Raw genomic sequence first — 19,582 nt, forward strand, 5'->3', positions numbered from 1 at the left:
TCACGCTCCTCCCTAAGCACTACTTTTGGACAAAGGGAGGATTCTAGGCTAGATACATCTTTGGCCTGAACGTAGCTCACTCCTAACCACAGCTACTTCACTGCTTTAAAGATGTATATAGAATATATTTGAAAACCATGTGTACTGTGGTTCCATGAGAAATCTGAGAATCCCTGAAAATTATTACAACACATTGAAACTGCATAGACAACATATTATTTGTAAGAAATGAAACTTACTGATAATTATTTTCTATATAAGGAATTATAGTGTATTCTTCTAGTTCAACAAATTCATTTTTAAACAAAGCAGTAAGAGAAGAAAATGAAAGCTTCCATAAAGGTACACTCTTGATTCACAGAATAGCAGCAGCCCCTCTAAACAGACATTCCCTTTACACAGAGAAATGTGCAATGCAGCCAATAGAGAGACTCACAACAATTAGGCACTGCACATATTCCTAACAAAGGAGAACAAATACATGTTTCGGTACACACATACAGCACAGGTGTTGATAACTATGATTATAGCCGCTTGACACCTTTCATAACCATCAAGTGTTGCTGAACCACAATCACTGAGGCTGAAAAATTCCATGTCAGTTATTTTTCATCAGACTGATTTTTGGTAGGCTAATTGTTGTTGCCAAAATTTCAATGGTTTTCAATACGAGGTCAAGGAAAATACTTGCAGTTCAGTTAAAAGAATTAAATAACTATTGGGAGGAAGAAAAAAAACCCACGGTTTCTAGTTGGAAAGTACAACTTAAGTTTAAGCCTTTGTGCCAACAGCTGTCTTCATGAAGGTCAACCTAAATTTGTTAATGTTAGAACCTTTAAAGCATTTCAGTCTGCAACCACTTAACAGACCCACTCGAAAAGTCATTTCAAGAGACTGTGCATGCTCCAACCCCAGGCTAAGGGACAGAGTCATCCAAGCCAGGTAGTGCCTTTGTGGAGCCGGGTACAAGAAGAGAAGAAAACTGTTCCTCCTGTACTTCTAAAGGTTTCCACTACTGGAAAAGAAGACTGTTCAAATGGAGGACCAAAAATCTGAAAACAGAAGAAACAAAAATTTTGAAAAGACTAAGACGAAGGCAAGAAAATGATGGTCCCAGTTACATGTGACCAAAACAGAGCCTGAATTTGCAGTCTTTCGAATGGACATTCACCAGTACCTGAAAAAGAAGACTCTGAAGACTTCCTCTGCTGTCAGCCAGTTGCTGGCAAAATGAAGCCCTCATTGTCCTCCAGTGACTGGTCCCTGTAGAAGATTAGAAACTATGGCACACATCTGTGATCGCCATAAGCAGTCAGGGATAGCTCCACTGCATTCAGCTTTGGTGACGAGCAATGTGGGAGTCAATGCAGTTCAACACCGTGAGCCAAAGCTGCAGTCTGTGGGTGCATACACATTGAAATATGCACTCCTCCACTGCAGTATCACAGACCGTTCCCTCATAAGGCTCTACCTCGCTCGTGTCCCAGAGAAAAGACTGCTCATGGATACTCCACGCAATCTTTCATCTAGCCTGAGAGCTGTGCTCAGGCAAAGCTGTGTCTGCCTGCAGCAGTGCAGATCTACAAATTATGAAAGAGATAGATAGTAAAGGTGCAGGAAATCAGACTCAGACGATCCAGTGTCAGTATTTCTCTTTGTACCATTCACACAGTAGTTTAAGATTTAGCCTTGTCAAAAAAAAGTCTTGTACAGTTCTACAGCCAGTGTATTCTTTCCACCTGAGTAGGTAGCTGTTTCTGCGTTTGTTAAAGAAAATTCATGCACCAAGAGAAAAATCTCCTGGAAGCCTACAGTCCTTGAATTACTTTTCTGAATGGACACCAGAGAACACCTGAACTTCACAGTCTGAATCCTTCAAGAGCTTTCGCAAAATCTCAGACCCTGAGATTAGGTAGTCTGTTTAAACCTAAAGAAGCTGTAAGCACAGAAAAAACAAAACAATGGCATTTGCAGAAGTAGAATATACTCTTGCCTAAAAATGGGACAAGGACAGCCAGCGTGAACCCTCCTTTCCTTTAGATTGATTTGATGTCCACAGCTTTAAGTCCCATCCCAGCAACACAGCATTGGATCAGGAAACCTTATGGTACTACTTTATGCAGCATATGGAGGTCACAGATAGCTCCACAGTTAAAATCCTTCAATTGATCTGATCCAGGCTACATCAACTGATGGCCACACATTTCTGAATCGGAAAAAATACTTGAGGTGTTATGCCTTTGGAGTAAATGGTCTTCAAATAGTTATTTTCATTACCATTTTTGTGACAGTGCAAGAGCCACTTCTGATGTTGCAAATGTAAGGAAATGCACAGTATGACATAAGAATTAGATACCCACCCTATAGTGCTTTTTACAGCAATTCCCAGGCAACAGCTCTAGAAATCAGAGTCTCCTACCAGGCTGTAGGTTTTGGTACCTGTCCAGCAAGAGAGCATCATATGCAGCTTCACCAAGAAAAGTTTATCTGATCTAGAAAGAATGTGTAAATAGACATGGAAACCAGATGGTATTAATAGGCTATGTGGGGAATCTTGTAGAGGAATTATACCTAAGAAGAGAATTAAAGGAATGGCGGGTATGTAAGCATGCATCAGCATCCCACTGGACTCATGAGAAATGTGTAATAGATTGTTTACAGACGTCATCTTTGCATATGTCACATTTGGTACATTTGTAAAATTCAAGTCACGGGGGAATTCTAAAAGAAGACAGAGGAGGACTTTAAATCTCAGAGTTCGCCTTTCTGTATTACGCGAGTCTAGCCTAACATGCTGCCTGCTCAAACACAGGAAAATATAATAGATTCAAACCCTAGGAGAGCTGTCAGAAAAATACACATTACACATATAAATTACTAAGTGGTTTTACCACGTAGTTTCCTAAGTACAAGTATCTACCCAAATGTGATGTTTACAACAGGGGTACCTGTTGTAAACTCATTCGAGCTCACATCCAGCTCGAAGTGGGAATACAAAGGTAAGTTACCCTTATATGAAATGTTTTACCCCAGACCTAGTCAGACATACTGACTGAGCAAGTAGGAAAAGCCACTTGTAGAGCACAAGAACAGCTGGGTAACTGGCAGATTATTTTCTCTGTAGTTTTGCTAATTAGTTTCTCCTGCTATGTGGGGTGCCTAGTTCAAGGCTCATTTGAGCCTCCCAGGCGCCTTGGCTTCTGAAGGCCTACGTTACAAGAAGTAGAAAAAGAAAAATGCAGATACAAGTCACCCCCTACCCAAATTCACACAAGGAGGTTGTAGAGTATAGCAGCATCCAGAGATTGCAGATGTTTCTGCTAAAGGACCACTGTGACCAGGCAGCCTGAGTGCTGCATGTACCACATATTTTTCCACCCACCTTTCTCACCTTTTAAAAACTCAACTCCGTCAGCGTCTACCCTTTTCCTAGTAAGCGCTTGCACTGCTGAATGACCTGCAAAGCCAGGATTCATTTTCCGATTACTGAATCACTCAAGTTTCCAATTTCAGCTTTTGAACACAAGCTGTTGTCCTGCTAAATCCCCATACCCAGTTATCAAGTCACCTATCAACCTTCCTTTCAGCAGCTTCATCTCCTGTAACATGACAACACAAGGCTCATCTTCCAGGCTTGGGAAAAGGCTGGGCTCCGCCTTTCATCTACTTCTACGCTATTCTTAGAATTAAAACATCACAATTGGACACAGTATCCTAGTAGGAGACTTAAGCGACCTGACCTGTGTATGTTACAACAGTCCCTGCTATTCAATACAACTTTCATAACCAGAGATTACGTTAGTCCCATTAGCTTTGCGTTTAGAGTACACGTAACGTGGCCACCTACAGCAACTCCCAACTCATTCTCTTCTTTGCCAGCCTGCTTTCCAAGGGAGAAGAGGCCATACCTGCGGGATGAAGGGATTTCTCATATATTGCACTACATTTGGCTACAATGAAGCAAATTTCGTCAGAACCATTTAACTAGATTATTTATACCACACTTGTACCATTAACCTGTCCTGCTAATTGTTTGCTACCACATCAACCGCAACACGTAGGCAACCAACACAGGACGTCTGAACAATGCTGCACAACCAGCTGAACCAGGGGACACCACTAAAGGCCCCTTTCATTAATGTCTCCCTGCTGCGTACGGGCATCTGTCAATGAACCAACCTGACTCCAGCATGCAGCATACGGAATTAAAAGGCACATCTTTAATTAAGATGTCATGTGATCCTAAGCTGTATACTTTGGGGGCAAAAAATGATACTGTATTCCACATGGTAGCTATTAACTACTAAACTTGTACCCTTGCCAATGGAAAAGAAAAAAAAACTACAGAAAGAAAAAAAGTACCAGGTTAGTTTGACAGGCTGGGCATCAAGATGACTGGTATTAACTATACAATGCAGTTCTTTGTCAACAGAAACACAAATTAACCGTTCCATTATTTTGGCAGAATTGGCAAGAGGCTAACAGGTCTGTAGCTCCTTGTATTGAGTGTAACGAAAAGAAAAAAAAACTCAGAACATCATTTTTTAACAGAAAGAAGCTTTCTCCAGGAGACTGACTTGGAATGAGTCAGACTGATACGGGTCTGAATATGGCTAAACGTGACATAAAAAAGGACTGTACACATCTGTGAATGGCAAATTCAGAAGTAGATTAGTTTAGGATAAAGGTTACAGGTGACATCCATCACAATCAAGCTGTCTTTTTTTTGTTTTTGATAAGCCAATATATGACAAGCTTTATCTACATGTGTATAACATCCATAAACCAATGGACACAAGCATTTTAGCACTGCAATTTAACTAGCACTTGACAGCGGATTGGATTGCAGTACTTCATAGATTTGATATGCTCATAAGAGATTGTCACATTCCTGGCATTTCTCCAGACAGTGTTTATACCTAACAACAGCAACAAAAAATTAGAACACGTAACAAACATTTCCTTATAGGCCATTTGGGATTATTCCACATTTGGCACTGTTTTTTGAATAACATTATTAATCCATCTTCAGGTTTTGAAGATGGATTGTTAGATTTGTTATATTTAGATCAAGAACATGTACTGCACGATAAAATCTACACAACCTATACATAACAAACATTAAAAAGTGTACATTCAAAATGCTAGTCAAGAAAACCTTGACTAAAGAGAACATCTGCACCAATATTCAAAACCCAACTGGACACGGTCCTGGACAATCTGTTCTAGCCGACCCTGCCTGAGCAGGGGGGTTGGACTAGATGATCTCAAAAGGGCCCTTCCAACCTAAATAACTCCAGGATTTGGTGATTTTGATATGCGAACAGGTAAGTAATTTCAATTCTGCAATTCACTGCACCTAACAGAACCTGCAGAGAAAGTGACTGGGGTTTATACACATAAACTCGTTTGGGGGATCAAATGGTTGTGTAAAAGACCTCCCTCTAATCGCAGCACAATGTCACCAGGCCCTGTGCAACGCAGGTGCCCTGTCAGTACAGTTGACAGGGCTGGGATTACATTGACGGCTTGTCTCAAATACATGGCATGCTGACAAAAGAGACACATTTCCTCCAGGGTATCATTGTTGGGCATTTCACAAAACAGAACAAAACCTCAAATTCCCCTTGGGGGAGCATTCAGCATTTTTTTAGTCAGTGATTAAGAAGCAACATTTTTGTCTGTGGGACTTGGAGGCTTCTCTTACCAACGTGGTGGGCAGGAATTCCTCTGCGTTCCAAGCAGAGCTACTGGGGAACAGGCTGAGGTCTGCACAGCCTGATGGGTTGCAGGCTCTTGAGGTTCTGAAGACTTCTGTGGGATAGCTCATGTTCTGACATGATTTGGGGGTTTCTTTTGGGGTTTTTTATTTGGGTTTGTGTGGGTTTTTTTAATCCTTCAACCCTGCTTCTGCTGGAAATATGCAGCAATGTAGTACTGAAAGACTAAAATCCACAGCGGACTGTAATAGCGGCCACTGAAGTTCCGTAAGAGCAGAGCACCTGATTTTCAGCACCAACACAGCTCTCAAATGTATGCATTCATGTACTGGATTATGTTAGATAGTAGCTGTAGTTAATAATAAGCCGTTAGAACAGGAGTCCCCCAAGTTTTATCTGAGGTTAACCACTTAATGCTGATTGCTGTATAACAGAGTTTGCCTCTGATAAGTACTTTGGGGCTCAGAAAGGTTAATGAAACCTCAGGGGATGGAAGACTATTTTGTTGGGTTTTTTTAAGGAGTCATGCCTTTAGCACACCTTGTTAAGAAGGTTCATGGATTAATCTGCATGTTCACGTTTCAGACCAAAGTGGCTTATTAAGATCCTGCTATTTTTTGTCTCTAGGCTCACATTTGTAAGTATAGAGTTTCTGTTCACAGATAACAAAATCAATTAAAAGATGCAAGTATCTCACAGTGGATTCCTCTTTTTGAGTAGCAAGCAATTCTCTGGCTGCACACAGAAGGACAGAAAGCCTTCTCCTGCATCAGTTAAGTGTTGATCACCACCAGGATCTGAGGAATCAGATAAACCCTTCACAGGGCGTGGAGATCCTTGTTGGGTGAAGGGCTGAAAATCAATTCCTGAATGCAGTAAGGGCTTGAACAGAAGCCAGCAGCTTTTTTTTTTTCTTCCTTTTTTTTTTTTTTTTTCCTGTTCCGGGAGCTCCTTCCACTGTATTCAGAAGAAAATGCTGGAGCTAGATCCTTCAATCTCCGCTAAAAGAGCCAGGTATTTGCGACCTCCCTCCACTGCGCATTCTACAATAACAAGGATAAAGCTCAGTGTCAAGTGCACTGTACTGGACCCTGTCAGACTTCCAACCTGTTCAATTAACTATATCAAATCAAATAATAATTTTCACTGGAGCACTGGGGGGCACTTCTTTTTTTACTGAAGGCTATTCCCTTGGCAAATCTTGACTTTCAAAGGCCAGCTGTTTCAGCACTTGAGTAGTTAAAAAAAAAAAAAAGCAGCTTCGGATTTTATTTTTATTATAATACAGGGGAGGTAGGGAAGAGAGGAGGGCTTTCCCCTTCAGTCTTTTTGCTCTCTGTAAAAGGTGGTATTTCCAAAACCGGAATCGTTTTCAGAGAGGGACACGAAAAAATTACGAGCTGACAAGGTGATTCGAAGAGACTGAAAGCTAGGGGTAAGGGCTGGCTTGTCCCTGATTACCCAGGCGCCGGTGCCGTGCCGGGATGAAGCCTCCCGCAGCACGGCGGAGGGGCTGCCGCCGTCACGGCCGGGCTGGCGAGCGGGCTGCCGGCCGCGTTAGCCTGTGTGCCGGCTCCCCCCCGAGGGGACGCGCGGTACTGCACCCCCAAAACGCGCCTCGGCCGCCACACACGGGTAAAAAAACCCCACGCTTTTCCCAAGTGCGTTCCCAATTTTTTCTAAGCACCGACCCGGCGACACCCGGGAAGTGCTGGTGAGCGCAGGCGGCTGTTGGCCTTGGCTGAGCAGCAGCGGGGAGCTGGGGGTGCGGGCACCGGCACAGGGAGAGCCCGGCTCCGGCTGGCAACGCCGTGGGGCCGGCCACGGGGTCCCGGGTCTCGGCAGAAAGCAGCGGAGAACACGGGGCCGCCGCAGAGGGCAACATTTAGGATATGAGTTAACCCATTCGTCAGACGGGTGCAAGAGTGGATTTGCTGTCTACATATATCCTAAAAAATGAGAGGCTGTGAAGAAGCTGGAATCACAGCAAAATCGACAGAGGGTGTCTGGCTTGGGAAGAATCGCAGGGGATTAGACAATGGCGAGAGTCGGAGGTGAGAGAAGGAGCACAAGGAATTGCAGACCGATCGGATGAGAGGTATTAAATACGCTCTCGCTTGTTCGTGTCACAAAACAGAAGTCAAACTCTTGGCTGTGGCTTCCGCCAGGTTCAGATTTCAGGCGAGCTTCCTTCTGCATTTCATCATTAGGTTAGTTGTGTTATTAGACCGGGGAAAACTGCCAAATAATTATAAGATTACACTAAGACTAAATCCCCATATCATGAATAGCACACGCTGGCAAGCAACAAGCTGAAATAAAAAGAATCAGCTCTAGCTCCTCACTGATATCACAAACACACACCCACTAAGCAGCAAATTAATTCACTTCTTCAAAGTGAAAAACTGTAAGGTCCTCTAACAACTCCTCCGCTTAATCACTGAAGTTTTCCCCTTCTCAGTTTTCCTTACCTACAACTAAGCCATAAAATTGACTTCGTGTCCGCACAGCAAAGATGTCAAGTACTCCTTCCCAGACAGACAGTAATCTGCACGAGTAATCTGAAAGGAGACCCTCCAATACCTCCCATTTTTGTCCCGGTTCCCACCAGAATGGGAACCAGAACTTCTGAAGCGCTGCAGTGAAGCCTGACTTGGTGGGAAATGAGAAGCCAGCAGTTTAACCTGCTTTAAACTGCTAACCAGCAGTTTAACCGAGCTGAAAAAATAAGTTCCAGACTCAACAGACACAGCAGAAGTTTTAAAAAAGCAACACAGAATTACAGCTTAATGAGACTTTGGTCAGGGCATACTACTTGGAATCAGCACAATTCATAGAAGGCCTAAATATTCAATGGCCAGTTCTAAACTAAGGACCTCGTCCTTTGAACAGGAAGACTCCAGACTCTTATGCACCATACTGAAGTAGTTTATCAGTATTAATCAAGTGGGGGGGGGGGGAAGGAAACAAAGAAGTGCCATCAGGGTTAACAATGCAACATCCTATGGCTTCAAGCTATTCCTTGGAGGTCTCCAAGTAAAAGCAGTGCTTCACCCTGCCTCGCTTTTATAAATACATCAACGAAAAGAAAGCCAGGGAGAATCTCCATCCCGTACTGGATGTGGGGGGGAAAGTTGCAACCAAGGACGAGGAGAAGGCTGAGATACCTAATGCCTTCTTTGCCTCCGTCTTCAATAGTCAGACCAGCTATCCCCAGGGTGCTCAGCCTCCTGAGCTGGAAGATAAGGATGGAGAGCAGAACAACCCACCCATAATCCAGGAGGAAGTAGTCAATGATCTGCTTCTGCACCTAGATGCACATAAGTCTATGGGGCCGGATGGGATTCACCCAAGAGTACTCAGGGAGCTGGCGGGAGAGCTCACCAAGCCTCTCTCCATCATTTATCAACAATCCTGGTCAACAGGGCAGGTGCCAATTGACTGGAGGGTGGCTAATGTGATGCCCATCTACAAGAAGGGTCGGAAGGAGGATCCGGGGAACTACAGGCCTGTCAGCCTGACCTCGGTACCAGGAAAGATCATGGAGAGGATCATCTTGAGTGAGCTCTCACGGCAAGTGCAGGGCAGCCAAGGGATCAGGGCCAGCCAGCATGGGTTTAGGAAAGGGAGGTCCTGCTTAACCAATCTGATCTCTTTCTATGACCATGTGACCCACCTTCTGGATGCGGGGAAGGCTGTGGACGTTGTCTGTCTGGACTTTGGTAAGGCCTTTGACACCATCCCCCACAGCATTCTCCTGGAGAAGCTGGCGAATCATGGCATAGACAAGTGTACTCTTCGCTGGGTTAAAAACTGGCTGGATGGCCGTGCCCAGAGAGTTGTGATTAATGGGGTGAAATCTTCTTGGTGGCCGGTCACCAGTGGTGTCCCTCAGGGCTCAGTTTTGGGGCCAGTTTTGTTTAAAATCTTTATCAATGATCTGGATGAGGGGATTGAGTGCACCCTCATTAAGTTTGCAGACGACACCAAACTAGGTGGGAGTGTTGCTCTGCTTGAGGGCAGGAAGGCTCTACAGAGGGACCTGGACAGGCTGGATCGATGGGCCAAGGCCAACTGTATGAGGGTTAATAAGGCCGAGTGCCGGGTCCTGCATTTCGGTCACAACAACCCCAAGCAACACTACAGGCTTGGGGAAGAGTGGCTGGAAAGCTGCCCAGCAGAAAAGGACCTGGGGATGCTGGTGGACGGCCAGCTGAACATGAGCCAGCAGTGTGCCCAGGTGGCCAAGACGGCCAACAGCATCCTGGTTTGTATCAGGAATAGCGTGGCCAGCAGGAGCAGGGAGGTGATGGTGCCTCTGTACTTGGCACTGGTGAGGCCTCACCTCGAGTACTGTGTTCAGTTCTGGGCCCCTCTGTACAAGAGGGACATGGAAGTGCTGGAGCGGGTCCAGAGGAGAGCCACCAGGCTGGTGAGGGGTCTGGAGACCAGGTCATATGAGGAGAGGCTGAGGGAGCTGGGCATGTTTAGCTTGGAGAAGAGGAGGCTGAGGGGAGACCTCATTGCCCTCTACAACTACCTGAAAGGCGGCTGTAGAGAGGTGGGTGTTGGCCTCTTCTCCCAGGTTAATAATGACAGGACCAGAGGAAATGGTCTGAAGTTGTGGCAGGGGAGGTTTAGGTTAGATATTAGGAAGAATGACTTTAGTGAAAGAGTGGTCAGGCACTGGAACAGCCTGCCCAGGGAGGAGGTTGAGTCACCATCCCTAGAGGTATTTAAGAAATGTCTATATGTGGCACTTCAGGGCATGCTCTAGTGGCAGAGATTGTAGGTTGTTTGGTTGGAATTGATGATCTCAAAGGTCCTTTCCAACCATGAAGATTCTATGATTCTATAATGGGATCACACAGGCCAGTGATCGATCAAGGAACACGGTAAAGCAATAATGTAATCACTAGCAATAGGTGATGGTTCCAAAAACCTGTAGAAAATTCCTGAGAAGTAAAATGAGAGCACAGAGCTTCAATATTTGGCAAAGTGTTAGAACTGTTAATAAAGTAATCAATACCCTTGTAAAGTGGCTGAAGAAAAAATATTTGATAAAAAGCACGCTTTGTCAAGAACATGTGAAGAGTTGCAAAAGAAAAGAAGGTGGACAAAGGCAACAGGGTAAACATAAAAGCAGTATATTCATAACATCTTTTGTTAGCTATATTAAGTCCACTAAATTAATCTGCTTGGAGGCATCCCTCGCCCCTCCCTTGATTACTTCAGCAATTCACTCTCTTACCCTTGGTCTTACAAATCCCACTTAAGCTGGATGCCTGAGTCACCTTAGATAGATAGGGTAAGCACCCAAAGGCTAAATCAGTAGCTCCTAAGCTTTTTGGCTCTGTCAGTGGATCACAATCACTGTTCAGGAGTTCTTGCAGGCACACTACGCAGCCTTATCAGCAAACTAGGAAATATTACAAAGCTTTACAATATGGCTTGAGAATTCCTGAAACAGGCTTTGCTCAGACATTTGATAGTTTTCCATATCTTACCCTAATTCACATTTTTAGCTCCCCTCTGAGTAGAAAACAGAAATTGACTTTGAAACTGGCTGCCAGGGTGAGAGGTTCTGGGGGTGAGTTTTACATGATACTGATGCGAATCAGTGTTTTGTAGAGAATACCGCGGATCAGGTTTACAAAGACTGTACAACAAGGATCTTTTCAAGGAGAAAGGTAAAAGATGAGATGATCTCTAGTTAGTAAAAGTTGACTAAAATAAATAGAACAAGATTAAATTAAAAATGCAAAAACCCCTTGTGTTAGAGGGAAGGAATAATCCAATTATCATTGCATGTAATTATGAAACATTAATTCCCCAACATCTGACAGCACTTGAGGGGTAAGTACTGAGGAGCAAGTAAACACTGCTTCAAACGAAGAGCAATATACCTTTTTCTCCTGTCACCGAAATACTCACACAGGACAGAAGAACTTATCTAAGCTGAGTTGACAGGGAATTTCAAATCTGAAACTGAAGGACAGGAGTTACACTTTTCAGTTCAAAGATGATTTGGATTCTGTGTTATACATCAGGTAGGAGGAAAAGCTACAGCAAATCTGGCTACCATGGCTTTTACTGAATTCTTATACAGTAACAGAGTAAAGAAAAAGGCAGCTGGAGTGCAATTCACTTCCGAGTATGCTGTAGAGCAATCGTTTATTGAAACCACGAGAGATCTTCCAGGTAGTTACAAGTGGAGAGAGCACACCAAGGAAAAGCAACAAGACCCACGAAATATCCAATAAGACAGGAAACAGTGTAAAACATTCATCAGCTACTTGCGCAGCAGATCTCACAGCCGATAATGGCGCAGGAAACTGTTCATTCTGGATTTAGTAGCTATAGAAGCAATAACATTAATATGTCATTGGCAAGCAAGGCCAAAAATGCCTCAATCGCCCTTCAGCAAGTTCCCTTTCCTAGTAAACAGAACAGATGATAATATCACTTCCTCCACGCGGGATTTTATGTAACAAATAATGGCATTAGACACTCCCCACAGGTTTGCACACAGAAGAGAAGATAGCACCACTTTAGGACTAATCAACTCGATTTCTTCGTACTCATATAGGGCCCAGTTCTCCTACGGACAAGCAGCAAGTTGGTTCAGCAAGACTTGGTCACGGCAGCTGGTTAGAAAAAGTTCTGCTGTTCCAGATTAAAAAAAGACTCTCATAAAAAAAGATGTCTTTCTGCCATAATGCTCCACAGATTCTTTTTCACAGAAAAGCCAATTTATCAGAAAATAATCAACTTGTTAATACTTAAGTTACAACTTCCTTGAATTGTTCAAGTGCCTCATTGTCCCCTTTTCAACTGCAGGTGAGCCTTCCTGGTCACACCAGATTCTTTCCTGAGCTATTACGGTTTGGCCTCCTGTTGTGTGAGTTCGCTATATATTGCATGAGCTATAACCTGACTGAAAAGGAAAAAACCCAGGAACCATTGCTGAGATAGGAGAGAAGATTACTTTCATGTAAAATTTTCTTTATCGGTAAGAGGTTGAATAATGAAAAAAAGATTTCCATTTTCTAACTCTTTGGCTCATCCAACTTTCAATTCTATGCTATATAAACACAGGGTTACATTAATATATTCCTGATATTATTTTCCATGCAAAAAGAACAGTTGCCACATATTATGCAAACAGGAGCCTTATCCCAACGCCCATCACTCTTTGATGTGTTCCACATGTTAAAAATTTGAGAGCAGGCAAGTATGAAACAGGGAAAACTCTTTAGTCCCTCACATTTTCCAACACGAGCATCACAGCTCAACAAAGAATGCTGCAAATAAGTCTGACCTTATCCAGGCAGAAGACTAAAAGCTCTCTCCAAAGCAAAGCAGTGATTTTATTTTTTTAAACCACAGACAGATGTAGTCAGGATTGATCTGACAGCCCATGAACCAATATTGCTGTTAAGACCTCAAAGAAAGAGCAGGGAAAAGTGGCGCAAATAAGGACCGTGGGCATGGCTGGCTTAAGCTTTGCAGCACGGAGAAGGGAAGGGCTCCACAGAGATGGCTGGAGATGGAAATTGCTTTTACAACACCACTACCAGATGAACACTGCTTGGGAGGAGAGATCTGTTGTGCTCAAGAGCACTGTCACATGCAAAACAAGGAAGATAACTAACGTTTTATCAGAAATACCCTCCATTTGGACACAATGAAGGTTCTTTTTGCCTCTACAAAAAAACTCTTCTGTGAATAAACTAGATGCTTTCTGAGATATACGACAGTGCTGTGGAACGCTCAAAACTTGCTACTGGTTTGGGACCAAAGAGAGAAAAAAGTGGCAAGCAAAACTTTAATAATGCTTTCAAGGAGGCTAAAGTACTTCCTACAACACCTTGCCCTTACCCAGGACCTTCTTCACTTGGTACCAGTCCTACACCTGATCATGAAAATAGTCCTCTACCAATAACAACCTAGAGGGTAGGCTGTGACCAGTTTATAAGGGACAATAAAACAATGGCCAATAAAATAAGCTAAGAAAAGGTGCTGGTTTGTGTAGTCTTCTGCACTGTAACGACAGTAGGATTTGTGAGAAGACTCTGGAGGGCCAGGAGTCAGGTAATAGAGCCAGGGAAGCATCGGGGAGAACACCTATTGAGGTCACCTTACAGAACACCTCATTTTACTTCTTGCATCAGGCCTCACATCAGGTGTGCTGTGTCACTGTCATGAGAGATATTTTGGGTCAATGCCATCCATGGGTCAGCTCATCCATAATGGAAGGATGAAGGGTAACAAAGCTGGAGGGATCAGGAAGTGAGCAGAAGTTGTTCCAAATGAAACGGACCTGTTAACAGGAAGATTCATCTGGCTCAAACAACGTCTTTTATACACAAAGCACAACACATTTAACAACACTGGTATCTTTGTCTCTGTTGTACAAACACCAAAACATATACAGGGAGGATGAACACAATCAGGACATCGCAACATGGTGAATAAAGCCACCTGGTTTTGGTCACCCTTCCTGCCCCAGAGGTAGGAATGAAACCCAGGCCTCCTGCACTCCACTGCACAACTTTCATCCCCCTCGTGCTGCTGTGGTTGCAGCACAAAACTCAGCTGAGTTCCGTGAAACAAAGAGCATAATTAAACTATATATGTTCCGGAAATTGGAAAGCTATCTGGAAATGCTTTGGTAAGAAAAAAGAAGCCCAAGCCCTTTCTCCATATGGAGAGAGTAACTTAGACCCTGAGAATTCAGTGTGCTTCCTACAAATATCAGAATAACCTGAAACAGAGCCAAGATTTCTCCAAATTCCAGGGTAGTATCCCAAACCACGAGACCATCCCTTCACCAACATGCTAAATAACTTGAGCATTTCATCTGATATGACAAGCCCCTAACATTTGCAAATATATTACTGAAGTGAAAAAAAAAATCAATTCAGATTTTAGAAGCAAGATTTTATATGAATTTCATACAAATATGTGTCAATTTAGCTGATTTGCTGATTTAATGCAAGCATCTTTAGAGGTTATAGAATTAGCCAGATTTTAAGGCTATTTGCAGCAGGTTTTCAGTAGCAGTTCATATTTCATTTTCCGAGATCCCATTTGGTATTTAATGAATATTCATAAGTTCTGGGCCCTTCTAAAACTAAAAAGAGGTTTTCTTGAGTCCTGTTCCTTTCCTCCTTAAAAGTTTAATTTAAAAAGGCTGGAGTCCTTTCAAGTACCTCCTATCACATTCCTTCACTTGGACCAAGGTACCTCTTGGGTATTACTTTGACAGAATGAGGTTTGTTTAATGATCACAGCATTAAAACCTCATGCTCTGAAGACGTGCATTAGCACACTGGGGAACACGGCGTAAAAACAAGAGGTGAAGCAGAGTTTCTTTCCTTCCTTCCTTTCTTTCAACAAATCACACATCAATAAGCAGTTACTTAGACATCTTCTTTATTAGTTTGTCAATGGACCACTTTCCCCCAAATGGTTAATCCTTAGTCATTCTACACGCGGTCTTGCTCCTGTTAACACTGAGACACAACAAGAATCTTCATTTGTTTAAATGAATGTTTAAATGGTAGAGGATAAGACTGTCAAAGAACAGCTCATCTCTCAAGAACTCCCTAGTCTTTTAGAAGTATTGCTGCCTGGCAAATTCAGAACTACAAATGCACACTGAAAGCAAGGTCCATTTCTCAGGTTTGCCCACTAGATTATACTGGTAAAAAAGGAGTATAAAAAAAATGGCCAGTCAGAGCAACTTTCTATGTCCCCTCACAATGGTGTAAAAGCCAACACCAGTTGTGGAGCCTCCAGTGACAAGGCTCTACCATTACATTGGTTTCTTGGTTGTTCAGGCCACTGTCATCTTTGTTCCCCCTTTTTATGGTCTTATTTTTCCTACCACTGCTAAATCCTATCAGTTGCCTTTAGATCTCGCTCAGTATTAGTCCTTCAATTTCTTTTGGTTCTGGCTCTGGGTCCAACACCGTGAAAATGACCTTTGAGCTGTTGCTGAATAACTCAACCAAATACTCCACTCCCTGAAGTTAAGGATTTTGTGTATAAAAAAAGTCTCCCAGTTTCTTACTAGATCTTTCCATATTTAATTCTCGCTAACTGGCTGCAAAATGCATTTCACTGGTTCTGAGGTATTCAGTAAGTACTCAGCAAATCATAGGACCACAGAAGCATTCAGGTTGGAAGGGACCTCAGCAGATTTCTAGCGCAACCACCTGCTCAAAGCAGGGTCAGCTATGAGATCGGATCAGGTTTCTCAAGGTTTTATCTAGCTGGGGCTTGAAACCTTCCCAAGACAGAGGCTGCGCAACCTCTCTAAGCAACCTGTTCCAATGCCCAACTGTCCTCATGGGAAAAAAGTTTCTCCTTATGTTCAGCCTCAGCCTCTTGTTTCAAGTCTGATGCCTCTCATACATGAAGGATCTTGGCTCCATCTTTTTGATACCTTCCTTCTGCACACTGGGGGCTGCTGCTAGTTCCCCCCATCCCACCCCAGCAAGCTGCCTCTTCCCCAGGCTGAACAACCCCAGCTTCCTCCATCCCCTGCTCACAGGGCAAGTGCTCCAGCCCTGGGAATCTTGGTGGCCCTCACCTGAACTTGCACTGGAGTGCAGGTTCCAGCACTGGATAGCCAAGAACTGGAGTCTAAAAAGTGCAGAGTAAAGGGGAATAATGACCATCCTTGATCAGCTCACTAAGCTTCTGTTAATACTGCCCATGATTCTGTTAGCATTCTTTCCTGCTAAGGCACAATACTGGTTCATTTAATCTTCCTGACTATCAAGACCACAGGTCCTCTTCACCAAAGGCGCTCCCCAGCCAGCCAGCCCCAGGCTGAATAGGGTACAAGGTGCTCGGCCTCCCCAGCTGCAGAACTGCTCATTTGTCCTCGCTGAATTTCATAAGGTTCCTGTTAACGTATTCCTCCAGCCTATGTCTGGTCCCAATGCCCAGGTCCCTACGAATGGCAGCCTTAAGTCTATTGACTGTTACCCCTAAGTTGGTGTCATCTGCAAATGTGCTGAGAGTACACTCTGTCCCATGGCATCCTCAAGATCACTGTTAATATGAAGATCTTTTTTCTTACTAGGCAAATAACCAGATTAAGCATTTTTTTCTTATACATCTGCAGCTGCTCTTTGTCAGGAGTAGTAAAAAGGTATAAAATCTCCACAAAGGAATGGACATTTTGGGTTGCCGTTTTCTCCCCAACTCAATAAACTGTAATCAGCAACTAATAGCCCAAAGTAAAATGCCACACTCTTCAACACCTATGGTTAACAACTGCTAGATATGTTTGCCCAAGACTATTTTCCTGGCTTATGACCATGCCTTAGATTTTATCTTCAAATAAAGTTTAAATATCCTTTTCATGTCAGTTTCTTCTTTTCCATCGTATTTTTCCATATCAAAGCAGCCTGTAAAGTCACTTTAATTCCTGAAAAATTTTCAACAATCACATCACTTTTCCATAGCCATATCTGGCTTACGCCACCTTGGCTTAATCATCACATTAGTTTCCATGGCTCTTTCATGCTCTACTTTTCTCTGAGCCACAAATCCACTGTTCTATCCCCTTATTAGATTTCAAATAATCAGAGTCACAGGGACCAACAGCACTGGAAATATCCTCCTGAGTTATTGATTTCACTCATAATATTATCACAATATACTTTCATAAAATCTGTACAAATATTGATCGTGTTTCTTCTTTTCTTTGGTAGTTACTGAATTGAAGTTATTTTCTTTCCTGCAGACTTACTTTCTAACACTTGCACTAATATTTTCCTTATACCTCTTTTGTGTAAAGTAAGAAAGATTGATCCAGATTCTTCTTTTTCATAGAGGTCTATAAAGTTTGAAGTTTTGCACATCTGCAATGAAACTACAAGGTTTCCATCTATGTTTATGTTGAAATGAAAATAACTTTTTCTTCCTTTCATCTTCATCTCACAGTGCCTTAATTCTAAAAAGAGACAATTTGATAGTAAAATGGTACTAGAAAAAATTAAAAAATAGCTTCATTTTTTTCTGGTAGCGCTCTGGATACAGTCAGCTGTGTACACATGGGTGGAGACACAGACTGCATTCCTACGGACTGCATTCAACACATGATGACTTAGAGGAAATGGGCACAATGGTCATGTACTAACACTCAACGCTTACCAAACCCATACAAACCACCTGTAAGTGTGTATGCGTATTCATGGCTACACAGTAAACAAATATCTGTATTTTAGCTTGCCGTGTTTGCAATCATTCGTACATTATCAGAAAGGAAAGAACGGCAACAGGAATCAATGGAAAATCTGAAACACCACAAGTACCCATATACAAACAGATACTGATTGAAACATGCATTAGTTATTGTTAAGACTGAGATTTGTATGTGAAACTCAAATCTTTGCTTGATACTGAATGGCTGAATGCCAATTCCTAGTTTTGTATACCACCACTTCAGAGAACAAATTAGTGTTCCACATTAAACTTTTTACAGATTAATTACTGTCTGGCATATGAGTAAAAATGCTATTTAACTCCAAAGTCACATCTGTCTTTATATTGATCCAGTTACTCTACCAAACTGATGTCCCTTCAAAGTGTCCAGCTAAAATAGAATGAATCATAGAATCATTGGGAGTCAGAAGGGACCTTAAAGATCACCTAGTTCCAACCCTCCTGCCATGGGCAGGGACACCTCCCACTAGACCAGGCTGCTCAAAGCCCCATCCAGCCTGGCCTTGAACACTTCCACGGATGGGGCATCCACAGCTTCTCTGGGCAACCTGTTCCAGTGTCTCACCACCCCCACAGGAAAGAATTTCTTCCTAATATCTAATCTAAATCTCCCTTCTTTCAGTTTAAAACCGTTACCCCTCGTCCCATCGCTACACTCCCTGATAAAGAGTCCCTCCCCAGCTTTCCTGTAGGCCCCCTTTAGGTACTGGAAGGCCTCCCCAGACCCTTCACTTCTCCAGGCTGAACCGCCCCAGCTCTCTCAGCCTGTCTTACCACTACAGCAAACTGAATAGGAGTTAACAAGTCAAGCAGATCAACAAAACAACTTCTAAAATAAAATACTTCTACAATGATGTGTTTTAATATATTCTTCTTCTAAGACAAGACAGCGCGTGTTGAAGGTCTGGAGGTTCTGCGGCTATTTTGGGGGACAAACCATGATAGAACAAATAAATATTTTTCAGACTAGACAAGGAAAGTATGTGCAGGTGGGAAGCCCCCTATCCAACAGAGAAAAGACTGCAAGAAAGAACGACTGTACTTGAGCTACACTTGGGGCAGAAGTCAGTTTCATTGGCTGAAATAATAGTTTAGATTGATACTAGGAAATTACCAACTTTAAGGATCATAAAATACTGGAATGGAGAGATGTAAAAATCTCCTCCATTGCAAGTTTTCCAGAACAAAGTTAGACAAACATCTGTCAGAAATGAACTTGCTGTATTGATGCTGCTTCAGCCCTAGGGAAGGGCTCAATTGGGTTTGCTTCCCATCCTACATGTTAAGGACTCTAAGTTCAATTAAAAAAAAAAGGCAAAAAAGAATATGAACACAAGGTGAAACATCTCAATGAAACAAACTAATTTACACTTTTCCTCACAGGACATTTCTTTAAGTTTGGGGTATTTTTTTTATTTATTTGGAACGAACAAGATGCGGCCCTTACCCACATGCAGACTGGCTTCTTTCCTCATTGTATTAACGATGAATAATCTGAAATTTAGCTTTTAGACAGATGGGGAAATCACTTACCACATCCTATGAAAGCTGGTGTATTTCCCCGGCTGTAAACCTTGCAACTCTCTAGTCATACAATCAACAAAAAGCCCTCAGTG

At 42.8% G+C, this 19,582-nt stretch overlaps 1 protein-coding gene across 5 annotated transcripts in view; it reads right to left on the bottom strand.

The window, feature by feature from the left end:
• SAMD12 (sterile alpha motif domain containing 12) overlaps positions 1-19,582 on the bottom strand; it is a 185,803-nt gene that overhangs the window by 113,181 nt on the left and 53,040 nt on the right. The gene's annotated exons all lie outside the window — the stretch shown is intronic.

Source organism: Chroicocephalus ridibundus, chromosome 2 (genome assembly GCF_963924245.1).
Source record: "Chroicocephalus ridibundus chromosome 2, bChrRid1.1, whole genome shotgun sequence".
NCBI classification, from domain to species: domain Eukaryota; kingdom Metazoa; phylum Chordata; class Aves; order Charadriiformes; family Laridae; genus Chroicocephalus; species Chroicocephalus ridibundus.